Source organism: Eretmochelys imbricata, chromosome 11 (genome assembly GCF_965152235.1).
Source record: "Eretmochelys imbricata isolate rEreImb1 chromosome 11, rEreImb1.hap1, whole genome shotgun sequence".
NCBI classification, from domain to species: Eukaryota; Metazoa; Chordata; order Testudines; family Cheloniidae; genus Eretmochelys; species Eretmochelys imbricata.
This window is the reverse complement of record NC_135582.1, coordinates 75,975,986-75,990,850: the sequence shown is the minus strand read 5'-3', so window position 1 is coordinate 75,990,850 and position 14,865 is coordinate 75,975,986. Positions and strand designations below refer to the sequence as shown.

Genomic DNA, 14,865 nt, shown 5'->3' with positions numbered 1-14,865 from the left:
ATGCCCCTGTCCAGCCCCTTCACACTGCCAGGAAGGGAGAGCTGTTATGGAATCTTAGCCCAGACAGGAACCAGGCCCTGTGTCACCTTCATCCTGGGTTTCAGATGACCCCGAGAAGTTGGGGGGCCACCGGCACCTAGAGCATGGCCCTGCCACAGAGGCCCCGCCCCCGGTCATCCTCTTCTCCCGAGGCCCCACCCACCCACTGTTCACTCCTCTGGCCCCCGAGGTCCCCCTACCTGCCCCTCGCTCCTCTCCGCCTCTTCCCCCAAGACACCACTCACCCCCTGCTTGCTCCTCTCCGCCCCTTTCCCCGAAGGGGGGTTGCCGGGGGGCCATGGGGCCAGGCACCCGTCCCTTTTCTCTGTCTTCGGTGAGCGGGGGGCAGGAGGGTCCTTGAGGAAGGAGGTGGAGCAGGACAGGAAGAGGCACGAGAAGACGGGGCCGCGGGGGAAAAGGCCGAGGGGGGGTGGGGCGCAGGTTTTGGGGGAGGAGGCGGAGGGGGGATGGGAAGAGGCAGAGCAAGAGCAGGGCGTCGGGCTAAGAGGCAGAGGGGAGCGGGGTGCAGGTGGGGCCCCCACTTCTCTGGAGCTTCGCTTCCAGCGCTCGAAAGATGACCACGGGCCCAATGGCCTCCGGAGGGGAGACCCGCCCCACATCCCCAGCGTTTCCGCCCCACATGGACGGCCTTTTGGGGGAGGCTCAGGCTCCTGTGGCCTCTTCTACGGGTTGCCCGTGCTCAGCTCCTTCCACGCTCTGGGGAGGAGCAGCACCCAGGGGTGGGGCTGAGCCGGGGGGCGCTGGGTGAGGGGCAGAGGCCTCGGGAGCTGAGACCGCAGGGACACAGCGTGAGGCACCATCCCAGGCATCCCCAAGAAAGGAGCAGAACAGGGTTTACCTGGGGTGGGGAGTGTATGGAGAGCGTCTCAGGGCCGGTGGAGATGTATTGCCCTGGTGAGCAAGTGTGGGTAAAACACAGGCCTCGCTGTGAGCAGGATTTGAACCTGCGCAGGGAACCCCGAATGGATTTCGAGTCCAGCGCCTTAACCGCTCGGCCCTCACAGCTGTGAGTGACGTGGCCCCCAGTGGCAGTCTCTACTGGAGCGGCTGTAAGCCGACGGGAGGGAGCTCTCCACCCTCAACGAGCAGCCGTAGCCATGTTGGCAGGAGAAGCTCTCCCAGCACCATAGCACTCTCCACACCGGCGCTTAGGTCCGTGTAACTTGTGTCACTCGGGGGGTGGCTTATTCACACCCCGAGCCACATACGTTCTACCGACACAAGGGGGAGTGTAGACGCAGCCTTAGCAGAGATGCGATTAAGATCCACTTCCTGGACACTACAGTGCTAATAAACGATGGTCACATAAACACCGCCCTATACCGGAAACCTACTGACCGCTATTCCTACCTACATGCCTCCAGCTTTCACCCTGACCACACCACACGATCCATCGTCTACAGCCAAGCTCTGCGATACAACCGCATTTGCTCCAACCCCTCTGACAAACACCTACAAGATCTCTATCAAGCCTTCTTACAACTACAATACCCACCTGCGGAAGTGAAGAAACAGATTGACAGAGCCAGAAGAGTACCCAAAAGTCACCTACTACAGGACAGGCCTAACAAAGAAAATAACAGAACGCCACTAGCCGTCACCTTCAGCCCCCAACTAAAACCCCTCCAACGCATTATTAAGGATCTACAACCTATCCTGAAGGATGACCCAACACTCTCACAAATCTTGGGAGACAGGCCAGTCCTTGCCTACAGACAGCCCCCCAACCTGAAGCAAATACTCACCAACAACCACACACCACACAACAGAACCACTAACCCAGGAACCTATCCTTGCAACAAAGCCCGTTGCCACTGTGCCCACATATCTATTCAGGGGACACCATCACACGGCCAAATCACATCAGCCACGCTATCAGAGGCTTGTTCACCTGCACATCCACCAATGTGATATATGCCATCATGTGCCAGCAATGCCCCTCTGCCATGTACATTGCTCAAACTGGACAGTCTCTACGTAAAAGAATAAATGGACACAAATCAGATGTCAAGAATTATAACATTCATAAACCAGTCGGAGAACACTTCAATCTCTCTGGTCACGCGATTACAGACATGAAAGTTGCGATATTACAACAAAAAAACTTCAAATCCAGACTCCAGCGAGAGACTGTTGAACTGGAATTCATTTGCAAATTGGATACAATTAACTTAGGCTTGAATAGAGACTGGGAGTGGCTAAGTCATTCTGCAACGTAACCTATTTCCCCTTCTTTTTTCCTACCCTTCCCCCCCTTCCTCAGACTTTCTTGTTAGACCCTGGATTTGTGCTGGAAATGGCCCACCTTGATTATCATACACATTGTAAGGAGAGTGATCACTTTAGATAAGCTATTACCAGCAGGAGAGTGGGGTGGGGGGAGAGAAAACCTTTTGTAGTGGTAAACACCCACTTTTTCATGCTTTGTGTGTATAAAAAGATCTTGTGTACTTTCCACAGTATGCATCCGATGAAGTGAGCTGTAGCTCACGAAAGCTTATGCTCAAATAAATTGGTAGGTCTCTAAGGTGCCACAAGTCCTCCTTTTCTTTTTACTGATAAAGTTTGCGGATGATACCAAGATGGGAGGGGTTGCAAGTGCTCTGGAGGATAGGATTAAAATTCAAAATGATCTGGACAAACTGGAGAAATGGTCTGAAGTTCACAGGCTGAAATTCAATAAGGACAAATGCAAAGTACTCCCCTTAGGACAGAACAATCAGCTGCACACATACAGAGCAGGACGTGACAGCCTAGGAAGGAGTACTGCGGAAGGGGATCTGGGGGTCATAGTGGACCACAAGCTAAATATCAGTCAACAGTGTAACACTTGCAAAAAAAGCAAACCTGATCCTGGGCAGGATTAGCAGGAGTGTTGTAAGCAAGATACAAGACGTAATTCTTCTGCTCTACTCCATGCTGATGTGGCCTCAGCTAAAGTATTGTGTCTAAGTCGGGGCGCCACATTTCGGGAAGGATGTGGACAAATTGGAGAAGGTCCAGAGGAGAGTAACAAAAATGATTAAAGGTCTAGAACAGGGGTTCTCAACCTTTTTCTTTCTGAGGCCACCCACAACATGCCATTAAAATCTCCAGGGCCCAGTGTGGGAGGGGGAGGCTCTGGGCCGGGGAAAGGGGGGACAACAAGTTTGCATAGGTATAGTTTGACTTCTGTTTTGGGTGGGCAGGGGCCAGTGAGGCTCAAGCCAGCTCCGATGGCGGGGTCTGGGGGGGGGTATGCTACATCCACCCCCTGACTCACCTCAGCAGGCCACCTGCCTGTCTGGACTTGGGGGGGGCCTACAACCAAAAATTATAACTCAAAGGTGGGGGGGCTCAGCTCAAAAAGTTTGAGGTGCAGGGAAAGGGATAGCTAGGGGCTGTGTGCAGGGGGGTAGCTCAGGGTGCAGTGAGGGGGGTAGCTAGGGGCTGTGTGTGGGCAGAGGGTAGCTCAGGGTGCAGGGAGGAGGTAGCTAGGGGCTGTGTGCTCTCAGGGCTCCCCTGCACTCCCTGTACCCTGAGGGCTCTGCCAGCCACAAAGCAGCCGGGTCCCCCCGCCCAGCAGCTCTTACCAGCTGCATGAGCAAAGGGGAGCAGCTTCAACCCCAGATCTCCGCTGTATAGTGGTGTGCAGTGAGCCCCTGTGCAGCTGAGCTCCTTGGCAGTAGGAAGTATGCATCCCCTGTCAGTGCTCCTGAAATGCTACCCCACACCTTTGCAGTCCAAGACTAGGTCTTTTCAGAAAGAATGCTCTACAGCCACCAAGAAGGGGCCAGGCTTCACCTGAGAGCTAGGTTCATACCGAACCCTGCCTCTGTCAGACATCTTTTACTTCCAAAATCTCCTACTGGACGATTTAGGCATATAAGCATCACTCCTGATCCCTTCCCACAACCCCACCCCTGAATTCTACATGCACGTAAAGCAAATGTTGACAGATTATCTGTTTTGGTCATGAGCCAGAAACATAGCTAATACTCTGACTCTGCAGCTCTCTCCAGAAAACCATGGCAAGAGAGTTTATTTGTAAATGGGAAGAAATAATCTGCATTTTTAAAGCTCTTTGGGACAGTGATAAAAGTCATTTTAGACATGCAAAGTACTATGAACTTGGCCCTCTCACACTTCGATGCTTCTGTAGGCTGTACTCATTGCACACACTGAGGGCTCCTGGCTGCCCTCCATTCCCCTCCGCCCCATGTGCCACCCTCCCATCCTCTCTGTTTCACAGATTCCCTGCATCTGCTCACCCCTCTTTCATGTCACAGGCTCTGTCCCATGTTTCTTCATCTCCCCCAGGCTGGGGCTCTGTGTGCCCTCCGACCTTCCCCTACCACACAGAACTTCTGTATGCCTCCTCTCCCCAGACCAGGGTCCCCTTTTCTCCCCACCATTCTTTCTTTTCTTTCTGTCTGACAGATAAGTCATTGGGGGTGTCACCATTTTAAAATTATTTTGGGAAGATGATTGTTCAGCTTTGTAGTTGAGATTCCTCCAACATGGGAGTGACTGTTGAGTGTAGGACCTCTCTTCGTTCAGCCAGTTATTACTAGACAATGTTGCCTCCCCTAATTATCAAAGCTTTACTACTGAGTCACCTGTCTTTATTGGCAGTAACATTCTAATTAATATTTACTCCATTTAACTGTATGGTGATTGCCCAACCACTCTCTAACTCTTGCTTTGGTATAACTCGATTAAAGGGATGATAAACAATTTATTTCTGAATACTCCCTTGAGCCTGATCATGCAGTCCTTTTGGGAGAGGGATGCAGAGATCCAGCTTTATAAACCTGACTTCTCTATCTTTTATTCCTGTAACACTAGAAATAATTTTGTTTTTTAAACAGGAGAATAAACCATCCCTCATTCAGACTGGTCCAGAAGCAACCCTGCAGACCCACCTCCTTGTATTTGAGGCTGAGAAATCCAGAAAAGAAAACCGTGTTGTGTGTTTAGAAATGATAAAGGAACTCTTCCCGAAGCCTACATACAAATGAACTTTTAAATTTGAGGAGACAGAATAAAAACTGGTCCCAGTTACCAGGGAAATCATGTCTTGTTTATACTAATCTGGAATACATATGGGGATGGGCACTACATAAAATCAAATTTTGCATACTACAAATCTATAAAATGCAAAAGATGTGTTTAATAGAATTTTCTACATCGTTTCATTAATTGTTTTAGATAAAGAAAATATATTAAAAATCATCAGTATTTTTTTCTGTCTTGGTTTCCTTTAAAGGACACGAAGCTTATTCTTACAGCACCGCTTCACTTAACCCTTAAGTACACTCGATCTGAGCAACCAGCAGTTAGGAGGTACAATGGCAAAGGTTTTGAGAGCATGGAAGTGAGTTTAACTCAGCATTTCTCGCATGTGGCCACCAGGGGCTTTTTGTGCAGGCCTAACAGCCTCCTGGGCAGTGGTGGAGAGGCCAAAGCATCAGCCTCTCCCCTTCCCTCCCTGGTGCTCCTGCATGAGCCACCATGCACCGCCTCTGGAGACAGGTGGGGCACAATGCTGCAGGAGCCAGGTGAGTTCTTGACTCACCTGTGGGGTGGGCAGGGCACGTTGGGGCTTGGGCTTCAGCCCTGGGTGAGAACCTGGCCGCAGGGCTTCAGCTGCACGGCTCGAGCCCCGGGCTCTGACCCAGGCTCCGGCCACGTGACCTTGGCCCTGGGCGCTAACCCCGGCTGTGCAGCAGCAAGTGCTGGCTCCGGGCTCTGGCACTGAACCCCAGCCCTCAGCCCGCTCCCTAACCCCAGCCCCAGCCCCAGGGTGGTGGGTGTTGATCCACACCTCCAGCTGCTCAGCAGCAGCCGCCACCAACCCTGGGCTCCAGCCGCTCGCTCTGGACCCTGGGGGTGCTGCCTCCCAGCTCCAGCCATATGGCAGCAGGGCTCACCATTCTCCCCGACGCCTCCCCAAACCCCCATTTATCACCCCCAGTCCCCACTGCCTTCCCTGGTTCCACCTCTATCCCCCCCATTGCCCCAGACCCCTGCTGCCTCCCTCTCCAAACCCGGGGCTTGCTGAGAAAAGCGAAACGAAGAAACATGCAAGTATCACTTTTCACAGCACACTGACTAGCTACCTGGGAGGCTGTGAAAAGTGATACTTGTATGTTTGTTAATATCACTTTTCACAAACTCCCAGCTAGCTACTGAGTGTGCTGCGAAAAGCAATATTCAACATACAAATATAATTTTTCATATTATTTGTGAGTCTGAAAAAACCCTACATAAATAAATTACAAGGATTTGGACACGTGTCTGTGCATATTTATTTGTTTTTCCTACAGTTACGTATTTTAGGGAAAAGTGTCAGTGTGGCCACAAGCAAGAATTGGTGGGTCACAGTGCGAGGCCACCAAAAAATGTGTTCGGAGAACCCCTGGTTTAAATGTACTAATAGGCAAAATCCAAACCAGCCATGTCTGCCTGAACCTTTTCAGGCAGGACTTCAGGTATCACCCAAAAGATCTTATTTTTCTTTGGTTCCATGTATACATTTGCTCAGATTTTACTTCTCCATTAAAAATGTAACCAATTCCCAGCTGCCTGGCAAGTGACAGCTGGCTGAGTTTCCATGGTTCTCCCCGCACCCTTATGGGTGTGTTGCCAAGGGAGCAACACATAGGCCTGCAATGAATCTCAAGTGCCTCTGACTTGCCTAGCTCTTCTCAGCCATTTCTCTTGCTGTGAGCTGCCCTCCTTTTGAGCCCCACCAACTTCCTCACATGTAGGAACAGCAGCAGATTGCCATCTTGGAGCAACAGCTGAGGAAGGCGACTTTTCTGTCAGCACTAGAGTGGTCTATTGTATTGTGCTCTTCTTAAATAAGCAGGATACTGTGATCGTCCAGTGAGCGTCTCTCAGCTTTGTTACGTCGAGTGCTTTAAAAGGGGTGATGCGCTGCACTGTGTGGGCTGAGAAAGATCTCATGTGCTCCCCATCATCAATTCTGAGATTTGCACTGATTGGTATTAAGGCTTTTGGGGTGATGGTTCTATGACTCAAACTCAGTGGCTTTGTTTGGTCTACCAGAGTCTGAGGTTGATGATCTTCGGGGATGGTACAAGCCTTACCTAAGACATTTAAGCGAGTTAGAATGTGGATGGAAGACGATAGAATGAATGATGTGCGAGTTCCTCCCAGTAACAGGGATAGCCGTCTGCCTCTGAACATAGCTCAATTCTTATTGTGCTTAACACGCTGGAATATGAATGGCTGCTGTGGGTGGCTGATAATCTATGAACATCATGTAGTAATTCCTGGATTTTTAAATTATTGTTTTAGCTAGATGCATGTATAATGTTTGATCAAATACTGTTCAGGGAGAAAGGTATAAAACCATCCTAGTATTTGCTATGTTTAGAGTGGTCATGTTCTGTGGGATACCTTCTGGAAGAACAGTAGTGTGGTTAAGTAATTCGTGTCACATTCTGTGCTGCACCCCTGCACTGAAAAAAGGATTTTCTGCCGCTTACACTATTTGCGGCTTCATTGGGTGAAAATAAAGAAGCAACAGTGGCTAGGTCTGAGTGTCCCTCCTCTAACAAAAATCTTGAAATAGTTCACTGTAAAATTCAAAACCAACTGTGGCTTGTCTTAAGTAATGATAAGGTGACGTTTAGAAGGAAGCCTCGAGGTGCATCCTCACCTGTTCGTTGATCCAGCACAACTTCCTATACATTAGACTCTTACGACAGTCAGTAACGCTCTCTCTACCTCCACAATAGAGCTATTTAGAAAACGGGAGTTTGTATTCAGTTTGTATGAATGCTGTAATCTGGAAGGCCCAGATCCACAAAGGTATTTTCGTTCTTGACTTCCATTGGATTTCAGTGGAATTTAGGAGCCTAAATTTTACCTTGGTGGATCTGGGCCTAAGTAATTGCAGTTTGACAAACATGAAAGATTAATAATTTGTGAAAAATAAGAAGTAATTAACAAATGAGGACAATCAGAATCCTTGTCTGAGGACTCCTAAAGCTTCAAAATACTTTAATGTTCTTATGAAATAATTCACATCCACTATCATTTCTTTGCCTGTAGTAAATATATTGTCCTTTTTAGTTGGCACACTGTTCTGATCATTGTCTGTACAGTAATCTTTTGAGTAAATCAGTTCAGTGAGATGTTATCAGTCACCTGGAGTTTCTTCCTCAGAAGCTGTTATGGCTTTCAAGGCTCTTCTCTTCCTTAATCTTTCTGCATTTGTGATTGTCATAGGATGCAATGGGAAAAATCCAGAAAGACCTGAAAGAAAGATGATTTATGTTTATAGCTGGAGTTGCAATATGACTGTTCTAGACGCACAGATTCAAAGGCTAAAAGGGAGCGCTGTGATTATCTCGTCTGACATCCTATATAACACATGTTATAGAACTACCCCAAAATAATTCTTAGCATATATATTTCAGAAAAACATCCAATCTCAAGTTAAATTGTCAGTGATGGAGAATTCACGACAACCCTCGGTCAACTGTTCCAATAGTTAATGAGACTTTTAAGAAGTGAGAGTAAATGTCTGTCTCACTAACCCTCTAGTGGCTTGAAGTGCCTTTTACTGCTGTCTTGGCCAGCTCAGCGTCTCCATAAATGAGACCCGTTCCCATTTCCTCAAAAAGAACAGGAGTACTTGTGACACCTTAGAGACTAACAAATTATAGCTCATCTTAATTAGCCTCTTACAGTTTGTATGGCAACTCCCACCTTTTCATGATTCTCTGTATGTGTATATATCTTTTTACTATAGGTTCCATTCTATTCATCTGATGAAGTGAGCTGTAGCCCATGAAAGCTTATGCTTAATTGAATTTGTTAGTCTCTAAGGTGCCGCAAGTCCTCCCGTTCTTTTTCCGGATACAGACTAACAAGGCTGCTACTCTGAAACATCCCATTTCCTGTGGCCAAAAGAAGGGTGATTGCATATATACATATTCTCAAGGATTCATGCAAACAAATGAAGAAAGAGTCTTTGGTACTCCAAGTATGCAGAGGATCACCAAGGAAAACCTATTGTCTTTTAAGAGAAATAAGCAAATAGTTGAGATTGGAAAACACACTGAGTTACCTAGAGGTTTTGTGACATGTGCTCAAGAAAACTGCTGTAACCTTCCCTTACGCAGCAACAATAGATTATTCTTCATGATGGAATCGAAGTCTGTACCTTGCCAGGAGATTGAGGTCTTAAAGCAATTTATTTACAATAAAGATGACAGATTTGCTCTACCAACCCTTAAGAGAGTTCAGCGGTGAAGGCTGCACATTCTCCACTAACTGTGATTGATTTAGAGGGATGCAGAAACTGGAGTCTGTCAGTACAACATGATGTGCACGCAACCCTTAACAAGCCCTGTCTGCACTTACCAAGGTGCACCATGATGACCCTTGAAAGCACTTGAAAGAGGAAAAAGACCATGAAGGAATCCCCTGCCACTCCCAAACACAGAACAAGGGGCTAGCCCACTGCAGCTGTGCCGCTGTAAATGCTATAAGGTAGACATAGCCTGAGTTGACAGAGACGAGAACCTGAAAGTTATACACCGGACCCTCACTAGAACACGTGTCTATATATCACAAATTCTGATAGAACGTGGTTGCGGATCCCAAATTTAGTAACCGTCATTAACTTTCATTGTAACGTGGTCCCCACTGTAATGCAGTACCCGCTAGAATGCGGGATTTGGCATGGATCCCAAATCCCACATTCTAGTGAGGGTCCAGTGTAGTTTGAAAATCCTGAGGGAAACATGGGAGTTTAGTTGCAAGCCCTGCCCTGTAGACTCTGTCTCTCATGACCCATTTGCCATGGCGATCCAGGGAATGGAAGTTTCAAAGCACCTGCCCCCACTCCCACTTTTATGCTTTGGGGTTTAGGTAACTTTAGGAGAGTGGTCACTTTGGATGAGCTATTACCAGCAGGATAGTGAGTTTGTGTGTGTGGTTTTTGGGAGGGGGGTGAGGGGGTGAGAGAACCTGGATTTGTGCAGGAAATGGCCCAACTTGATTATCATGCACATTGTGTAGAGAGTTGTCACTTTGGATGGGCTATCACCAGCAGGAGAGTGGATTTGTGTTGGGGGGTGGAGGGTGAGAAAACCTGGATTTGTGCTGTAAATGGCCCAACTTGATGATCACTTTAGATAAGCTATTACCAACAGGACAGTGGGGTGGGAGGAGGTATTGTTTCATATTCTCTGTGTGTATATAAAGTCTGCTGCAGTTTCCACGGTATGCATCCGATGAAGTGAGCTGTAGCTCACGAAAGCTCATGCTCAAATAAATTGGTGAGTCTCTAAGGTGCCACAAGGACTCCTTTTCTTTTTGCGAATACAGACTAACACGGCTGTTACTCTGAAAACTGGAAAAAGTGTGACCTTAAGGGGTTGCCACACTAAAGAGCTCCTCCCAGGGACTGTTCAAGAGCACCAGACCTATGGCAGGGAAACAGCCTGGAGAATGGGATTTTCAAAAGGGCTGAAGCAGGTTAGGCAAGTCCATAGGAGTTAGGTGCTTTGGAGGTTCCCACCAGACACCTAAATACCATTGAAAGTGTGGCCCAAGGTGCTTAAACACTAGGGCCCTGAGGCTCAGCTGGTGTCAGTCAGGGAGGCTGAGAATCCGTGATAACGTCTCCTGTTAACCAAGAGCACCCGCCCCTGCACTCAGATAGCCAGAGAGAGAGCAGGAGACAGCACTGGGCACACAGATTCATGATTATGAATTATCTGCTCTCCTGAAATCTTCCCCTTTGGGCTCTGCTCTGAGCAGCCAGGGAAGCTGGGACCCCAAGGGCTCTCCCAGGATCTGGGCCCCTCTGGGCTGGGCAGTCACAGTGCTCTGAATGAAGCTCTGATCCACGAGTAATAGGGGCACACAGGAACTGATAATAACCCAACCTGCTGGGCCAAATCCCTCCCCCTGCCCTGCTCGAATACAATGAGAGAAACCCCCAGCAGCGCCCCTTACCCAGAAATCCCGTCACAGCCCCCTGGAGATTGTTCTCTCGAGGGAAATCCTGGATTCTCTTTTCCAGCTCAGGGGACTCGGGCACCGGATGCGGAGACAGGGCCTTCTCATCCCTGCAGAGACATGAGCGTGTTTATTCCTCCCATTCCTTTGCTCTAAGTTCCTGCCCCCCAGAGCCAGATGGGGAGTGGGTGGGAGCTGGGCCACAGGCAGGGCTAACGGGGCCGTGACCTCTGCTGCCCAGGGAATTTACTGCCTGCACGATCTGCCGGGGAGGGGGCCGGCCTGGAGACTGGGGGCCTCTCTCCATCCAGAGAGAAAACCCAGCCCAGGCAGGGCCAGCTCCCCTCACACCTGGCCCAGCCCCACGTTCCCTACAAGGGCCTGGAGGGGCTTCTCCCAGGGATGAGAGAGGGGCTCATTCTCCAGGCCCAGCTTCTTCTCAGCTTCTTCTCTCAGCCTCCAAGGGGCCTGGTCACTCCCCGTGGGGTGGGGGTACTGGGACCGAGACACTGCCCCACGAGGGCCTGGGCTGGGACACTCAGCTCTTTCCCCACAGGCCCTTGGGCCCCCCTCACACGGGACAGGCTTTGCGCCATGTCAGAGCTGGGGCCAGGTCCCAGCTGGGCCCTCGGGGTGACAGGCTCTCAGCCCCATTAATGATCCCCCAAGCCAGCCTGGTCCCAGGGAGGGTTCTCCAGCCCAGAGCTGTGGGGCACTCCCCTTCCCAGGGTGGGTCACACAGACACAGCGGCAGCAGCCCCAGGGCTATGGGGATGGAGGGGGGCTGGATCCAGAGGGTGAGACCGTCCCACGGTCGGGATGCTGGGTCTGCTGCCTGGGCTCTGAGCCCTTGTCTACACTAGGACTTTAGGTCGAATTTAGCAGCTTTAAATCGATGTAAACCTGCACCTGTCCACACGATGAAGCCCTTTATTTCGACTTAAAGGGCTCTTAAAATTTATTTCCTTACTGCACCCCTGACAAGTGGATTAGCGCTTAAATCGGCCTTGCTGGGTTGAATTTGGGGTACTGTGGACACAATTCGACGGTATTGGCATCCGGGAGCTATCCCAGAGTGCTCCATTGTGACTGCTCTGGACAGCACTCTCAACTCAGATGCACGATTGTTTGCCGTTGCTCTGACGGAGGGAGGGGCGACTGAGGACACGGCTTACAGGGTTGGCTTCAGGGAGCTAAAATCAACAAAGTGGGTGGCTTTAAATCAAGGAGTATTTCAGGCAGGACTTCACGGAGGGTTCCAATAAGAAATGGTGCACCTAAGTTATTGTTCTTATTGGAACAAGGAGGTTAGCCTGGCCTCTGATTGATACATGGCTAGATTTACCTCGCTGCACCTTCTCTGTGAGTGACTGCAGTGTGACCTAGAGGAATGAGTCCCTTAGACGGGGTGCGGGGGGGGGGGGGGGTGTTTGCAAATGAGTATAAAACAAATCTGGTCTATTTCTTGTTTTGATCCACTCCATCTATCTTTTACATCTTTGGCTGGCAGCAGATGGTGCAGAAGGACTGCATGCCATCCACATCTCATGGCTGTTTGGCAGAAGATGGTACAATAGGACTGCTAGCGATCCTCATCGCTTGCCTGCTCGGCAGAAGATGATGCAATAGGACTGCTAGCAATCCGTATCGCCTGCCTGCTCACCATAAGATGGTTCAATAGGACTGACTGCAGGCCTAAAGAGAATGACCGGATCAAGTCACTCCAAATTTAGTCCCTGCGCCCATGTCTGCCCAGGCGCTCCTGATCGACCTCACACAGGCGACCAGGAGCACCTCGGACATGACGATGACGGCTACCAGTCCTATTGCACCGTCTGCTGCCACAAGGCAATAGGTTGCTGCTGCTGTGTAGCAATGCCGTACCGCGTCTGCCAGCACCCAGGAGACATACGGTGACGGTGAGCTGAGCGGCTCCAGGCTTGCCGTGGTCTGGCGTCTGCACAGGTAACTCAGGAAAAAAAGGCGCGAAACCATTGTCTGCCCTTGCTTTCACGGAGGGAGGGAGGGAGGGAACGGAGGCCTGACGATATGTGCCCAGAACCACCCACGACAATGTTTTAGCCCCATCAGGCATTGGGATCTCAACCCAGAATTCCAGTGGGCAGCGGAGGCTGCGGGAACTGGGGGGTAGCGACCCCCAGTGCAACGCTCCGGAAGTCGACGCTGGCCTCGGCCCTGTGGAAGCGCTCCGCCGAGTGAATGCCCTTAATGCACTTAGAGCATTTTCTGTGGGGACGCACACACTCGACTATATAAAACCGATTTCCAAAACACCGACTGCTATAAATTCGACCTAATTCCGTAGTGTAGACATACCCTGAGTCTTTTCCTAGCACAACGAGGCCTGGGGGCAGACGGAGCCCGGGTGTATCTGCTCACAGCACTTCTGACACCCCAGAGGGGAAGGAGAGACAGAGCAGAGAGTCAGTGGCCATGGCCCAGCCGGCCCCCTGCCCCAGACAGGTCACTCTGCTCCCCCAGCCCGGCCCCACAGGCTGCTCCCCGAGTGGGGTGCAGACTCTGAAGGGCTGTGCTAGAGGGAGCAGAGCCCCGTTCACACCAGATGTTCCGCAGGGACGGGACGGCCGGGTCCTCTGTGCTGAGCCCAGGGCTGGAACAGCCTTTCTCCAGCCTCCCCCACCTCCCCGACAGCCCAAACTCCTGTCTCTCTGCAGCCCTGGGCCCCTGGCCCTGCAGACGCCCCGGGCCGTGCTCCCTGCACTGAGTTACCCTGTCAGCCCGAGTGACTCAGGGGCCATCCCCTCCCTGCACTGGGCTCTGGGTGCATCCGACACTGTCTCACCTGCAGCAATTCCAGCACCGGCTGCTGACGCTTCCCCTCCAGCTCCGTGATCAGGGCGCTGAGCCGGGAAATCTCCTCACCCAGGTGGGTGGCATTTTCCTCCCTCCTCCTCCCAATCTCCTCGCCCAGCTCTCCCAGCCGGGCCAGGAGGAGGCGCTCCTGTTCAGCCAGAAACTGGTGCAGCCCCTCGCACTTGGACACCACCAGCGGCCGCTCCACTTCCGTTTGCCTCTGGGGTGCACAGAGAGACGCAGGGGCAGGGCAGGGACACGGGGAGAGCGGGTGTCTTGGGAAATGGTACAAAGCCTTGTCCGGGCTCCCCAGAGCGTTTCATTCAATTTCTTTGCCAGAGTAACCGTGGCTACACTAGAGCTTTTGCTAGTATAAAAACGTGACCCAAAATCACCAGCCCCCAGCCCGTCCCCACCACTGTCCCAGCACCAGAGTGAAGTGCAGACCAGGCCGTGGCAAATGGTGCTTCCCAAACTGCCCAATGGCATCACTGGGACGTCTGACACTCGAACCCTGGGATCAGCAAAAGTCTCCCCCTGCTCCGCCCCGACCCCTGCCACATCTGCGCCTGTTCAGTGTTTTACTGGCCTCTCCCTCCGCCCCCCGTCCCAGCGCTAGAGAGCCAGAGCCAGAGGCTGCTCCCAGCTACCCTGGTGTAAACCCATTGACCCCAGTGGGAACTAACACCAGGGTCCCAGAGGAGTCTGACCTGACCCCACTGACTTCGGTGGGCTCACTCCTGATGTACACCAGGTACCTGAGAGCAGAGTCTGCCCTGCACTGGTTAAAATGGCCCTGACCTGTCTCCCTGTAGCGACCCTGGAAACCCTTTAACCTTCTGAATGACCCAGACCCCAAGCAGCAGAGACCCCCTGCTGCTGTCGCTGACACCCCTGTGCAAAGCGGCCGGGCAGGGCAGGGCACCTACCAGGAGCCTCTCCCTCTCCTTGTCCCAGTCGGATTTCAGGCCCAGGGGCTCTTCT

The 14,865-nt window shown here is 51.2% G+C and overlaps 1 non-coding gene across 1 annotated transcript; it reads right to left on the bottom strand.

Annotated features, from left to right (window-relative positions):
- Window positions 1–983: 983 nt before the first annotated feature.
- Window positions 984–1,065, bottom strand: TRNAS-CGA (transfer RNA serine (anticodon CGA)). Its single transcript has one exon. It is a non-coding gene; the product is annotated as a tRNA-Ser (tRNA).
- Window positions 1,066–14,865: the final 13,800 nt, after the last annotated feature.